We start from the raw sequence: 15,817 nt of genomic DNA on the forward strand, positions 1-15,817 counted from the left end.
AAAAGATAGGAGCCGCTGTTTTGGTGGCTGCACGTGTCTCCCCCTTGAGCCCTGCGGGCTTGCATGCTGCTTGCAAACATGACATTCTGTGCACAAGTGCAGAGAAGGCCTGCCGGCACTGAGTCTCTTCAGTGGGTCTCTTCCTCGGGAGAGCTGGGTGTCTTTGGTGCAAATTATGTGAGATCTGAATTTAGAGGTGGAAGGCATCACCCCAGGACTGAGTTCCCAGAGGGGGACTGTGCCCCTGTTACCTTCAGGCAAAGGCACTGGGAACCATTCTTGAAGTTGGGCATGTGTTTGCTAAACTGCGTGGCCCACGGAGCTGTGCCAGTACCTGGGCATAGTGAATGGAGGAGGGAAAGGAGGGTGGACCCGCAGGGCCGCTAGCCTGGGGAGGGGGTAGGAGGGGGGTGTCTGAGTGTTGACTGCAACTGGGAGGTGGCAGGGAGCAGTGGGCAAGTCTTGGGATTGAGGGAGAGACCCCGAGGGCATCCGAAACGCCAATAGTGAGCTCTGGGTTTTGGGAGTTTGGGATAGTAGAGAGGTCGAAGGAGTACATATAAGCAGTCCCTGTCCGGAGGTGTGCGCCAAAGGAGGCAGGAGGGTGGAGCGAGGCTGGGAGGGCCCCTGGACTGCCCGCTGCTATGGCGCGCAGAAGGGCAGGTGCAAGCGGGAAGATGGTTTGGCTGTCACTGAGCTCAATTGCGCTATTTAACCATTGGTGGTTTCCTGAAGGCTATTGAAAAACCTCTTTCTGGGGAGGCTTTTCTCCCCCCGCTCCCCTCCCACCCCCAGCGGTTCTCATTTCAAAGATGCTAGCCATGGACCAGCCCCCTGTGGAGCTGCTCAATCTCTCCCCGCACCGGTGGGATTGAGTCTGGCTCGTGGCTGCAGGCAGGTGGGAAGCTGGCGGGGGCTGGGGCATGGACGCAGGGACCTCAGAGCTGGACCACCTGGCCCCCAGCGTGCTCTCTGCCTGGAGGCGTCCAGCTGCAGACCTCCAACCCCATTAACTGGATCAGTGGTGGGGAGGGGGCGGGGAGTGAAACTTGGGGTAAGTACCACAGGTGCAGTCCTCGCGACTTCCCCTCCCAGGATAATGCTGCACCCCCTAAGGAGCCAAGAGATAAATGTGGATTCTCAAAGAGGCAGGCCCCCCAAGGAACTTCAGCTGGTGGGGACAAGAGGAGTTGCTCACTTCTGACACTTCCACCCTTTGCTTGAAGGCTGCATCCTCCTTCCCTAATACATGTTGCTTGAAGTACAAGATGGTTTGTGTTTAGACATGCGATAAACGTGGGGAAAGTTAAGTTCTGTGCTTTAGAATAAAAGAGTCTGGAGTCTTTGGGGGGGGGGTCCTCTCTCTCTCTCTCTCTCTCTCACACACACACACACACACACACACACACACACACACTCCTTCCCCCCCTTTTCCCTGGCCTGGCGAATCTTCACACAGAAAGTTAACCCTACCTCCTCAGAACCCACCCTTGCTGGAGTGGCCTCTGTTTTTTGTGTTTTTTTTTTCTCTCACACAAGGTTTTTTTCTAACCTCTAAACTGGCAGTTGGACATCCCCCAAGAGGTCCCGGACTGCGAGTGACTATGTCATAGTTTATAAACTGCTACATCCCACACACAGTTAAACAAGGAAGGTGGCTTCTGCAGTATTTGAAAAAGAGATCTGTGGCTGCTTAATCCTAATTCATCAGAAGAATCTCCAAATGGTCCACATCCTGTTTATTCTACATGGGATGAACATGCATTCCTATATATTGGGAACAGTCTCTTAGATTTAAAAATTAAAATCTGGCAAGGCTACTCTAACACTGAAAAAAACAGGATGATGCAGCGATGACATGCATGGACTCTGGCTTGCACATTTTGTGGTCAGCCCTGATTCTGACACTTATAACTGTGTGACAAAGCCAATTACTTAACTTCTCTCTGCTTCAGTTTTTCCACCCATAAGATGGGGGAAATGGTACTAGTGCCTTAGAAAGATCATGTTATGTACTACTTTTTATAATCAGGGCAAAAAAATGTAGCTACCCATACAACAGCAAGATACTTTTCACCGGTATGAAAAGTATGGTCACTGGTGCATGCATCATCCCGGATTGCAAGAGGGCACAGGCCAGGCTAAAGGGTCCCCCATGCATGAATTTTGTGCACCAGGCCTATATAATATATATATATATATATATATATATATATATATATATATATACACACACACACACACACACACACACACACACACACACACACATACTGTAGGCCTGGTGCACAAAATTCATGCACAGGCAGGGTCCCTAGGCCTGGCTGGCAATCAGGGCTGATCTGTGGGGCAACAGGCAGGGCAATGTGGTGGCGGGGGGGGGGAGGGCAGCTGGCACCTGCCTTGGCTGGCCTGGGGCCTGCAGGCTGGGGGCAGGTCCTGTGTTTAGCATCTGCCCCCTTTTGGTCAGTGTGCATCATAGTGACCAGTTGTTCCGCCATTCGGTTGATTTGTTTATTAGGCTTTTATTATATAGGATTTGTTTATTGTTATAGGAGAAGTTTGTGGTGTTGAATTTTGCCTCCCCCAAAGATAGAACCATAACATAATACTCATTTTTTGTGAATGTTATCTTATTTTGGAAAAGGTCTTTGCAGATATAAAGTTAAAGATCCTGATAGGAGATTATCCTGGATTAACCACATGGTCCTAAATCCAATGACAAGTGTCTTTGTAACAGACAGAAGGCAGAGGGGAGAAGGCCAGGTGGAATTGGAGGCAGAGATTGGAGGGATGCTGCCACAAGTTAAGGAATACCAGGAGCCATGAAAGCTGGAAGAGATGAGAAAGGATTCTCCTCTAGTGCTATCAGAGAGTGCATGGCCATACTGACACCTTGATTTCAGATTTTTGGCCTCCAGAGCTAGGAGGGAATAAATTTCTATCATTTGTTACAGTAGCTACATGAAACGAATAAATTTACCATAAGAATGAAATAGGAAGTGGTATTCTGGTCCAAGGTAGAAATATGAGAATACGGTATCTAGACAAGGCCGGTTGTCTTTGCTCTAAACTCAGCTGTTTTCTATCACTACTTGGAGCGATCTTTCTCTCCCACCCCTATTTATGACCTGTTTATGATTTTTTTTCACCCAGAGCACTTCACCGATCTCATTGATGGCTGCCACTGCTGGTGGCTTGTTTCCACTTGTGCCAGAAGGCAGGCAGGCCTTTTGTGAGCTGACCACAGCTCTCTTCTGTTTACCAGCCCTTTTGAGGATCTGACTTTTCTGCATCGTCATTTTGGTTGCCTATTAGTCTTACTCCCAGATTCAACTCTATACATCTTGGTTAAAGCAAAGTGAGAAGAAGATAACAAAGGCTCTCTACTTTTGCTGGTAGCCTGAGTTCTCCAAGACAAGCTCCTTCTATTCAGGATAAATTTTACGTGGGAAACTTGAGTTCTCAGTTCACCCGCATTGGTCTGTCATTGTACCAGATAGCTTTACTAAGAGTACGCTTTTTAGCATTTTTGTCTCCTTTGGTCCTTTGTTACCAATCTGTGCTCTTAAAAAAAAACTTTTAATTGGATTTATTGGGGTGTCATTGGTTAATACAATTATATAGATTTCAGGTGTACAATTCCATAGTACATCATCTACATATTGTATTGTGTGTTCACCACCTCAAGTTAAGTCTCCTTCCATCACCATTTATTCCCCCTTTACCCTCTTCTGCCTTCCCTACCCCACTTTCCTCTGGTAATCATCATACTGTTGTCTGTGTCTATGAGTGTGTTTTGTTTGGTTTTTTGTTTTTTGTTTTTCTCATTCCCTTCACCTTTTTCACCCAGCCCCCAAACTCCCTCCCCTCTGACAGCTGTCAGTCTACTCTCTGTATCTAGGAGTCTGTTTCTATTTTGTTTGTTAGTTTATTTTGTTCATTAGATTCCACATATAAGTGAAATCATATGGTATTTGTCTTTCTCTAACTGGCTCATTTCACTTAGGGATTTAGTAATTCACCTTCTTGATGAGGAATTTATTGAACAACAGATTGAGCAAAACAGAGTAGTTTGGGAAAAGTTGTTCTTCCAATGTTCAGTTCATTAAACCTGCACCAGGCCATTGGTGGTCCTAACACTAAGAGAGAGATAACAGGAAGAGAATGCTTTAGTGGAGATCATCCTAACCAGCAAGGGGTCCTTCAGTGAGTATTCTCAGAGTGCCAGCCTCTGGGATGTACAACTGGTATAGTCACACAGTGCTTAGGTTAGTCTTAAAATTGTAAATAATTTCTGAATGGGGCCCCACGTTTTCATTTGGATTGGGCCCTGAAAATTGCGTAGCTGGTTCTGGTGGCTCGCATGGGCCTCGGGAAGCTTCTGTAGCAAACTACCTTCTCCATTGTCTGGCACACCTTGGGTTCGTTGTTGGTTTATTTTCCTTTTGTTATGATGTGGCCTGAAGGACTTCAGGAAGCAATGCTCTAAGTCAAGCATATAGGCTCAAGAGTGGTTGTAAACTGCAGAGATTTTTGCATCCCCTCTACCCTTGGAGATACTTTGCAATATCTGGAGACGTTTTCAGTTGACACAACTCGGGGATGCTACTGGCATTTGTAAGTTGAGGTGTGATGCTGTTAAACATTCTATAATACTCAGGACATCCCCCACCACAAAAATTATTTGGCCCCAAATGTCAATAGTGCTGAGGTTGGTACCTCTGGGTTGGAGCCCAGCCACTCAAAGGCTACCCTTTCAGAAACACTGAGGGCCTTGTTGGAAATGCAGAATTTCAGGCAACACCCAGACTACTGGTGTCATAATTAGCCTTTTAACAAGATCCCCAGGAAACTTATAAACATCAACGTTTGAGAAGCACTAGGCCTGAGCAAAATAAATGTACCTGGTTTATTATGCTTAAGTGTCTGCAAGGTTTCTGATTGGATGACTGTACTTCAGAGTTAGAAATCCCAAGTTTGAGCAAACAAGGGGAGTGTGGCTTGAGGGAGGAAAACCTGAAAAACCAACATAGCACAGAGCAACAGGTCTAGAAGGCAAGGCAGGAGAGGAGGTAGGGGAAGAGTCCCCAGGGGAGCCAGGAAGGCCGAAGACCAGAGGAACGCAGTAGGAACAGTAATATGAGAAATGGGATGGGGCCAGTGGTTCCTCAGATCATGGAGACCTAAGGAGGGTTTGAATCTCACTTGCATGTAACTCATTGTGTGAGGTGGGTAGAGAGGCTTTTTCTAAAGGAACCACAATGGTGGCCATATGCATTTGTGACCATCAGAGACCACTCTATGTCTACTGGACTCAGTTGAGTGTCTACTGGACTCAGGATGTGAGCACTGCTAGAGTCTGCCAATAATTGCTCATGCTGCCATAATAGTACCACAGACTGAGGGGCGTGAACAGAAGAAATTTATTTTTTCACAGACATATCCTCCCCATGTCCTCACATGGTCTTGTCTCTGTGTTTGTGTCCTAATCTTTTCTTACAAGGACATCAGTCATATTGGATTAGGGCCCACCCATATAACCTCATTCTAACTTACCTATTTAAAGGCACTATCTCCAAATAGTCATATTCTGAGATACTGGTAGTTAGGACTTTAACATATGGAGTGGTGGCAGGCACAGTTCAGCCCACTGCCCTCTACTCCCAGGTACCCTTCAACATTAAATTCTCCCACTCATCTTCACTGGGCTCTCTGAGTCACCAATTTTGGGCCTTTTCCCATATGATTCTCCCCATTTAGTCTTGAGGTTCATTAGTTCCTGAGGAGCCCAGAATCCTATTGAGTATTAAGCATATGAGCTCTGAGTTCCTGGAAAACAAAGTTAGTTGCAAGCCAATACTTTACTCTTCCCTCCAGAAAGCATTTCCTTTTTTTCTCTGGGTGCACCACACTATATCAAGGGTCCCCAGGTTAACCAGGACAATTATTAGTAAATGGTCAGAGCATGGTTGCCTCAAGGTTTTGGTAGATAGGTCAAAGGAAGATGAATGCAAATACATTTTTGAAAGCACACTGCAGCTATTGTTGGGTATAATGAAAAGTCATTAAGCATATTAGCTGCTGATTTTATACCAGTAATCAAGTGCTAACATTTTCTGGATGATAACCTAAGTAACAGAAGTTATTGGCCATTTGCAAAACATGTTTAAACAAAAAAGATTCAGAGACAAGAAGTGTCTCTCATTTTAATTATGCTTTTGCATCATAAAAACCTCATGAACAATGCTTTTCCAAAGCATAATAGATGTGGAGCAGCTGTAGAAAACATCTCACTTCCTTTGTTTGGAAACAACATTTTACAGTTAGAAAGAAAAATTCTGTCCAGTTGATTTTATTCCAAGAAGAGGGTGAATCTGAGAGAGCAAGCTCTGCCGTCTGAGGAATAGCTATACATGTCCATCAAACATTGGTAAAACTCTAGAGGGAATGGTTTGAAATTATGCTTGTTTTTTAGCAGTGCTGCTTCTTCCAGGTCTCTGGGTGCCTTCTGAGTCTACAAGGGAAGTTGGACTACTGAGTATGACATCTTGCCCTTCATTACCTAGGAGCATACTTCCATGTTTCATGAGTGGAGGGAGAACTTATTCTTTTCTTCCCTTTTCCTGAGACTTTCATAGACAATCAGCATGAGCCCAAACTTGTTTTTTCTACATGGCTAAAAGAAAATTACTCATCATTCTAAACATCACATTGGCAGCAGAAGTACCCCAGTGCCTGAGCTGATCATACTCAGACTTTTCAAAATTCTTAGATAAGACTCTGTGGCTAATGAACTCTGTGTCCAGTGGGCCTAGTAATGGAACATTATAATGGAACTTCTAAAGCACAGCATTCCCTACCTCTTTGTGTTCACTGCCTTCAGAGGACAAGCCATCTGTCTTTATCTTGTGTCAGTTAGCTATTGCCATGTAACAAACCATCCCCAAATTTAGTGCATTAGACAATAACCATACACTACTTTCCACGAGTAACTGGTGGCTGGTTATTGTAACTGATCAGGGTCAGGTGTGGCTGATCTCTACTGGGCTCACTAATACTAACACTAATACTAATACTAATACTAATACTAATACTAATACTAATACTAATACAAATATGAATACTAATACGAATACTAATACTAATAAATACTAATACCTCTGTGGTCAGTTAGCAGGTCTGTTTTGAGGCTAGTTAGTCTACAATGACCTTTGTTGAGATAAATCACTTTTTTCCCCCAAGTGTCTCTCTCATCTCTCTTACAGGTGAACCTACACCTATTCTCATGGCAGTTGCATGGGTTCGAGAGAAGAAACAGAATTGCTTACGTATTTTATCAGGCCTATGGCCCCATTAGCCACAGCAAGTTACCAGATAATTAGAGGTCCTACTAAAGACCTGGATTGAGGAGGCATGAAAAATTAGTGTCTCAGTGCAATCAGTTTAGGCATAATCCCCTGTTCTGTTTGTTTTTTTTTTAAGATTTATTTGTTGATTTGAGAGAGACAAACATGGGTAAGTTGTTCCACTTATTTATTCATTCATTGGTTGCTTGTTGTATGTACCCTAACTGGGATCAAACCCACAACCTTGATGTATAAAGAGGACACCCTAACCAACTGGACTACCTGGCCAGGGCCCTCCATTATTATATAGACTGTCCGTGGATCACATTCAGTTACCCAGTCTAACTGAGGTTCGACTGGCCTGAGTCAGAGTAACCAACATTGCTCTGTTTATCTTCCATCCCTTCCTGAAGGAATGATATTTTCCCCTTTGTTGCCTCTTAGTTGCCACATAGAGGAACAGGCATGCTTAGAGTCATGAGACCATGGGCGCCTCAGGATAACAGGCAAAAATTGCATCTTCCAAGCCTGGAACATGTTGGGAACTGAAACAATGGGAAAAAGCAAATTCTGTATTTCCAAGGTACAGCTAAATTAAACTCAGATTTATCATTGACCAAAATCTCCCACCAAAAAGGCCCTTGCTCCTCACTTCGTGTGGATATTTGCCTCAATCACACCTGAGTTATTTTGCCTTTCTTGCTTGGCACTGATAAACCATCTTTGGTGAACTGGTGAAAATCTGAATTGTCAACCAATATGTTGGTTGACAAATATCTGAGCAGTAGACATGTTTCAAAATAAGGAGCCCTTTGGTTACCTTTCTTGAGGTGAAAGAATTTTCAGACTTCTTAGTACACAAATTCAATGTACTTCATTCACCCATGGAGTATTGGATCTAGGAAGGCTTATTAGGTGTTTTGTCAACTTGCTCAATGTCTCTTTATCTCTCCAAATTGTGCCTAACTGTTCCCTTCTCTATTAAGTGTTCCTTAAATAGTTATAATTAGCCAACCCCCATGTGTATGACCTAACACACTTGAATATAGACTTTTAATTCTTTTTTATTTATTTGTTCACTAAATATATATTGAATTATTTCTATGTGCCAGGTACTCTTTTTTATTGTTTAAAGTATTACATATGTCTCCTTTTTCCCCAGTTGATCCCCCGCCCCTGCCACTCTTGCCCCTCCCCAGACAAGATCCCACTGCCCCAGTGTCCGTGTCCATTGGTTATACTAATATGCATGCATACAAGTCTTTTGGTTGATCTCTTACCCTTTCCTCCCCTCTGCCTTCTCTCTGAGGTTGGATGTTCTGTTCAGTGTTTCTTTGTCTCGGGATCTATTAAGACCTTTGAACAAAAGCAACGTCTCCACTCTCATGGAGCTTATATTTGGAAGGGAGGTTCCATAATGAATAAATAATCAAATAGATATGTACTATATCAGATGCTAAGGAGAAAAATAAGGTTGGGCAAGGGGCAATGATGGTATATGTGTGTGGGAGTGTGTGTTTGGGGAGCCATGTTAGATGGTTGGTTAAGAAAGGCTTTTCTGTAAATTGCGTTTGAGCAGAGACCTAAACTTCATGAGGGAGTGAGCTACATGGACATTTAGGGGAACACCTCCTAGGGAAAGGTATAGCACATGGAGCTTGGCTCTTTTGAACAGCAAGGAAGCCAGTGGGTTTTGATTTAACAGGGAGAGAGTGTTGGGGCATGAGAACAGAGAGATAGCAGGGCTTCTGAATGTGTGGGGCATTGTAGGCTAAAGAAACAACTTTTAATTTTGTTCTGTGTGGTGTCCCATAGAACAAAACATAAGTGTGGTAGACAGAATAATGGCCCCCAAAGATAGCCCTGTCCTAATTTTTAGAAACTAAACTGTGAGTATGTTTCTTTATATGGCAAGATAAACTTTGCTGATTTGATTAAAATAAAAATCTTGAGATGGGGTGGGCCCATTGTAATCACCACTGTCCTTACAAGAAGGGTCAGAATTAGAGATGGAGATGCAAGGTCAGGAGCAGAGGCTGAGGTGATGCAGGGCCCTGAGCCAGGGAATGAAGGCAGCCTTTAGAAGCTAGAAAAGTTATGGAACAGATCCCATTCTGGAGCCTCCAGAAAGAACTAGCCCCACTTATATCTTCATTTTAGTCAGTGCGACCTATTTCAAACTTCTGACCTCCAGAACTGTAAGATAATCAGTTTTTGTTGCTTTCAGCCACTAAGTTTGTGGTAATTTTTTACAGTGGAAGTCACTAGAGGGTTTTGAAGAGAACTTTGATATGGCCTGACTTATATTTAAGAAGAAAATTCCCTGGATACCTATGTGGAGAATGTAATGAGGAAGGCTAAATATAAGTTTTTGCAAGAGTTCAGAGAAGAGATAATGGTGCTTGACCGTAGGTGGTAATGGTGGAGAGAAGTGCTGGAATCACCACATGTTTTAAAAATGGACTCCATATGACTGAGTATAAAGGAGATTGGTTGCAGGAGCTGGGAGAGACTGAGGGGTAAGGATGAGTCCCAGATCTTGACTTAAGTCCCTGAAAAGAAGGGACTTTTATTTATTGAGAATGGTTGGGGGATAAATCAGTTTTGGAGGTTCGGTGTCTGTGGAGAAAGAGAGTCAATCAAGAATTCCATTTGGACATATGCTTGAAGTGTTTGTAAACCATCAAAGGAGAGGTGTTAAATAGATGACTTTTTGAATGAATTTGGAGAGCATGGGAGTGTTCTGGGCTAGAGGTCTAAATGTAAGAGTGTCAGTGTAAAGATGATCTTTAAACCAATGGGAATGGATGTGATTACCTAGGAAAGAAATGCAGATTGAGGAGAGCACAGGCTGGGGAGGGCGTGTGGGGGCATTCCATGTAGTTTCCTGGGTTAGCAGTACTCCCTCTTGTCTGGAACTCGGGCTGGAAAAGAGAGTTCCGCTACAATGTTGGTGTGAGGAATAAATAACTAAGGAGAGTTCTTAGTTACCCATTTCCCTCTATCAGCACTTATTCATAATGGAAAGCCATGGTACTTTCTTAAATAGATGAATAAAATCACGTATTTAAGAAAGGCAGCAATCATATCAACATGTATACTATGATACCCTATGGCTGAGTATATCTATGAAAGTGCTTTCATATGGGTTCATCATATAAATAATGATTGTAAGAAAAGGGTAAATACTTGGGGGAGCAGAAGGAAGTGCACTATATGGAGGGAAAGATGGCTGTCAGATTGATTCATTTGCTCTTATTGACTATCTCTGCACTATAAATCTCAGTTGAAGAGTCTCAGTGTATCAAAAATGTGTGCCTGGAAACCCCAAACAAGAGTACAATGGCTCACCAGGGAAGACATTAACCAACCTAAATGCTGCTTTCCTTCCCTGAAGAAATCTCCTCCATCTGTGCCAGAGTCGTTATCTCTGCCTTCCTTGGAAAGGAGGAAATTTGCACTATCAAAAACAGGATTTGTGTGGCCAACCTGACTTCAAAGGTATTAAATGATAAACTTTCCAAATGAAGAACAGAATTAGTTCAAAGTTCTCTCTCCACTTGCTGGGTTAATGGTGATAGAGCTTTGTGCAAAACTGTCTGCAGAAAGGTGAGCTAATTTCTTGTACCTTGACCCATAGACATGCTCTAACAAGAGTTCTGTTTCAAGATCTGGGCCAAATATTGAGGCTTCCAAGATTTCTAGTACATACAGGTTGTCCCAAAATAAATGTATACACACTTTAACAGCTGATAGTTCAATTCTGAACATGAAATATTAATGTGTGCCTGGAAACCCCAAACAAGAGTAGAATGGATCACCAGGGAAAACATTAACCCACCACCTAAATGCACTATATTTTAATAAACAGTGCCTTTATAATTGTTCCAAGTGTGTGTGTATATTTTTTGGGACACCCTATATATCTGTGGGGCAGCTAGGGTTGACTCAGGGGGCTCTGCTCAACATATTTTTATTGTTGGGTCCAGGATGAAGGAGTAGCAGCTGTCTGGGGTGAGATCTCATGTAGAGATTGAAAGTGCTCAGAGGGATGAGTGGAATGACACAATTAAGGCCTTGGTTCAGAAGTGGTGCACTGTGGCTTCCATCACATTTCAATGGCCAACGTGAGTCATCAGACCAAGTCCAATACCCATGCAGTAGGGAGCATATTTTTCCCATGAAGGTTGGGGAAAGGGAATGAATATTTACCAAATGATAAGCTAATCTTTATAGAAAGGGATACTCATATTTCTGTTTTATAGATGGGAAAACTGAAACACAGAGAGATCAATGTCATGTCTGTGCAATATTTCTCAGTTGAAACTTAAGAGAAAACATTTTGTATTGATTACTGAAATTGTTATTCACTAGGCTATTTTTTTTCTTGCATCTCCATTTACTTGGTCACTGATATAGTTATTTTCTAGAAGGGACCAGAGTGACTCTCCTACTATTCATGGAATGCCCAGATGGCAGTGACCAGGTAGTGGCCAGGTCAGGTAGTTACAAGTTGATCAGAATGACCCTCAGATAATTTGGATGATTGCTTATGATTGGATTGCATGGCACAATTTTGAATATTTTGTTTTTCCCAAATCAGTGAGATGTTAGTTAAAACCCTTGTTCCCAAGAGATCAAACCATTACCGTTTTATGGCTTGAAGCTATGACAATGTGGCAAGCATAATCAATTGTTCAAGGATCAATCCACATTTTCCCAGCTGTCAAGATAGCTGAGAGCCCAGTAGCAGTGTGGTCTCAAAGACAGTCTGGTTTGGTCAGCTTGCCCAAAATAATGCAGCCGTGTGTCACATTGTGGCCCCATAGTGAAGACTGAAAATTCTTTGTTCCTACTAGATTTTCTCAAAGCCCAGTATCTGACACTGTATCCCTTTCTTCCTTCATCCTTAAGAAAAAACAATGACAGCTTCTACACCTATCTTTGATGTCATGCCTTGGCTGTGCTACTCTTTCAGGAAGGAACATAACCCACATTGTTTTTCCTACCATGTGCATGGACTTGAAAAATAGACCAAAAGAGAAGAAATTGGCTGGCAGTCACATGAGTATGATGAATTCCAGAACACAGGGTCTCAACAGTGCCTTTCTACACAAAATCCTTCCAGAGCCCCAAAGACCAGGCTCTGAGAATGGGCTGGCTCCTTGAGAAAAGGCACTTTAATTATTCACCAAAACTCATTTTCTTTTTCTCCTGAGTACACAGATATTTCCCAGCCTTCCTTGTTCAAGCATGTCAAACTCGCAGCCATCAGGCTGCATGTGGCCCGCCAGCCACGAGTTTGACATACTTGTCAGCTGAATGGGTTCATGTGACTGAGTTATAGCCAATGAAATATGGGCTGATGTGATTGGCGCAACTCCTAGGTCCGCTAGATGCAAACCTCTGACATGAACTCCCCACACTCCCTCCCTTTCCATCATCCAGATGTCCTCAAGAAGGGTAACATTGGGACCACAGGTTAAAGGTGGCAGATTTGCCCTCCAACCAGTATATCCTACTGTGGCCTGTTACATGAATGGTTAGAAACAAAAACAAAAACAAAAACTTCCATTTTGTTAAGCCACTGGTATTTTGGGGTTTAATTGTTAGTAGTTAGTATTATACTAATTAATATGATTTATACTTTTTATTCACATACTAAAAAGCTCTCACTTTCCCATGTCTCCAAGGCCTTGGTTGGACATGGTGGACTATTTTAGGACCCAAATATGTCCTTCCCATCTCTAAGGCCAAATGAGGGTCCCCATTATCAAGTCTCACATTTTGTCAATGATGAAACTGGTGACAGCTAACATTTATTGAAAACTTATTTTGTGTCAGGCATTTTATATATACTTTATCGCATTATAACCTGAAAAATCCACTGATGTTTACCATATTCATTTTACTGTTGAGGAAATCTAGGCTCAGAGAGGCAAAGTAATGTGCCCCAAACTGCACAGCTAGACAGGTGGGGAAGTTAGGAATGAAGTCCAAGTTAGGGGATGCTAGAGCTTGTGTGCTGATCATTAGCCCTTCTGGTTACCCTCTCTCCAAGCAGCCTCAGACTCCCACTTCTCCTGGCCATCTCTGGAAACCAGGGGCTGCTTTCTTGAGATTCCTGAGTGACTAAGCTCTGCATGCATGGCCCAGCCTAGCCCATCCCTCTCCCAAGAGCCAAGCAGAAGGACACTCCCAGTGCGACATGCTGCAACACCATTCATCTTCCTGGGGCCGCTGTTTGGAGACAGGCCTCCATGAGCCAGCCCTTTCATTAAAAACCTCTGCTTGCCCTTTTTCTCACCCACACTGGGGGGCCGAATCCACAGGAGAATCTTTCCCGTTCGCCCTATGATAGAGAGACTGATTACCTACGTCTCTGCTTTCCAGATTGCTGGAGTTGGGAGCAGTGGGGAAACACCATCAAGGCTACCGCGTCAAAGCATGGACTTTCCAGAACAATGATGAATGGGCTTAGAGAGGCCTGTGCGTACTCTCACAGCATAATAAAGTGCTGGCGAGCAGACTCTCGCCAATAGGGGCGTAGACACTCCTTGCTGGAAGCAGGCCTCCTTTTTCTCTTTCTGGCAGAGGTCTGAGCTCCTGCCACTGTCATTCAACCTTGGTATCAGTTTCCAGGAAACAGTCAAAGGCAGCTCAGGGAACCAGCAAGGGCCTGGGAGATGGCTTTGGGTGAGAGGGCAGGATGGCAGTGAGCATAGAGCAGTGTGTCTGAGCCTAAACTCATGGTGTGACTGTGGAGCTGATCCTATAGTTACAATTGAGGCAGTGTGTAGAGGTCCATCAACCTTGCTTGCTCTATCACTTCTTAGTTGTGAGACCATTAATTTCTTAATCTCCTAAAGACTCAATTTTCTTTTGTGTATGATGGAGATTTTTAGAAATATGGTACCTTAAAAGGGTGGGGGCTTGTGCAACAGGCAGAGAAAGTGCTCAGCAGAGTAACAGCTTCTATGATGTCCATCTAGGCCACTACCTCCGAGGCAAAGCTTGTTTGGTCAACAATATTTTTCCAGGAAACATTAGGGCCTGGGAAGAAAATTATGGAGAAGTCCATTGGGGTTCCTGTGGTCATATTTTGTGTCTGGAGTTCAGAGGGAGAGGCAAGATTAACCCTTATTTCTCTCTGCTGGTGAGAGTCTGTCTGGAGCTGAACGGTCTATAAGTGAGGTTGATGTGTTTTTCCTAGTGAATGAGCTATTAGCTTTCCTCATTTGACCTCAGTTGCCTGTGTCCATCTGCTTCCCATCTGGAGGTGGCACCTTCTTTCTATCATGGGAAAGGCTGGAGAATGTTACTGTAGATGAGGCAGAGGCAGTGAAGAGGGAGAGGCTGGCCAGCAAGGCAGTGATAACCACTTGGCTTAGATCCCCAGAAGGTGAAAGGGACCAGAATCTGTAGTGGAACCAGAGGGACTGACTATTGCTATGAAGAAGGACTCATCTTTCATTGCAAGGACCCTTATAAAGCCCTGGCCCATGTAGTTTAGTCTAATGGCAAGTTTGTATTTTTAAAAATCTGGTACAGACAGAAATTCCAGTCTTTCTATATGTTCTCAAACAGCTAAGGGGGTTGCCTTGGTTTGGATTTCCCCAGAGTATAATGATCCCAAGAACTCTGGTAGGAGGATAGGGAAGAGACACAGATGTGGTAGACTGGAAAATGGCACCCAGTAGATTTCCATGTCCTAATCCCTGAAACCTGTGGATAAGTTACATGACAAAGTCATTGCAGATGTGATTGTTAATGTTCATGAGATGGGCAGATGATACTATACAGCCGTGGGCAAACTACGGCCTGTGGGCTGGATCCAGCCCGTTTGAAATGAATAAAACTAAAAAAGAAAAAGACCGTACCCTTTTATGTAATGATGTTTACTTTGAATTTATATTAGTTCACACAAACACTCCATCCATGCTTTTGTTCCTTTGAATTTATATTAGTTCACACAAACACTCCATCCATGCTTTTGTTCCGGCCCTCCGGTCCAGTTTAAGAACCCATTGTGGCCCTTGAGTCAAAAAGTTTGCCCACCCCTGTACTAGAATCTAGTATCATCTAGTATCATTGATGGCGAACCTATGACATGTGTGTCAGAGGTGACACGCAAACTCATTTTTTTGGTTGATTTTTCTTTGTTAAATGGCATTCAAATATATAAAATAAATATCAAAAGTATATAAGTCTTTGTTTTACTATGGTTGCAAATATCAAAAAATTTCTATATGTGACACGGCACCAGAGTTAAGTTAGGATTTTTCAAAATGCTGACACGCCGAGCTCAAAAGTTTCACCATCTAGATTATCTGGGTGGGCATTAAAGCCCTTATATTCAAGTATCCTTATGAGAAGGAGGCAGAGGATGATTTTACACACACAGAGCAGAAGGCAGTGTGTTCTCAGAGGCAGAGGTTAGAGTGATGGGATCACAAATCAAGCAATCC

The sequence above is a fragment of the Myotis nattereri genome (genome assembly GCF_964212035.1).
Source record: "Myotis nattereri genome assembly, chromosome: 15".
In the NCBI taxonomy this organism is placed as follows: domain Eukaryota; kingdom Metazoa; phylum Chordata; class Mammalia; order Chiroptera; family Vespertilionidae; genus Myotis; species Myotis nattereri.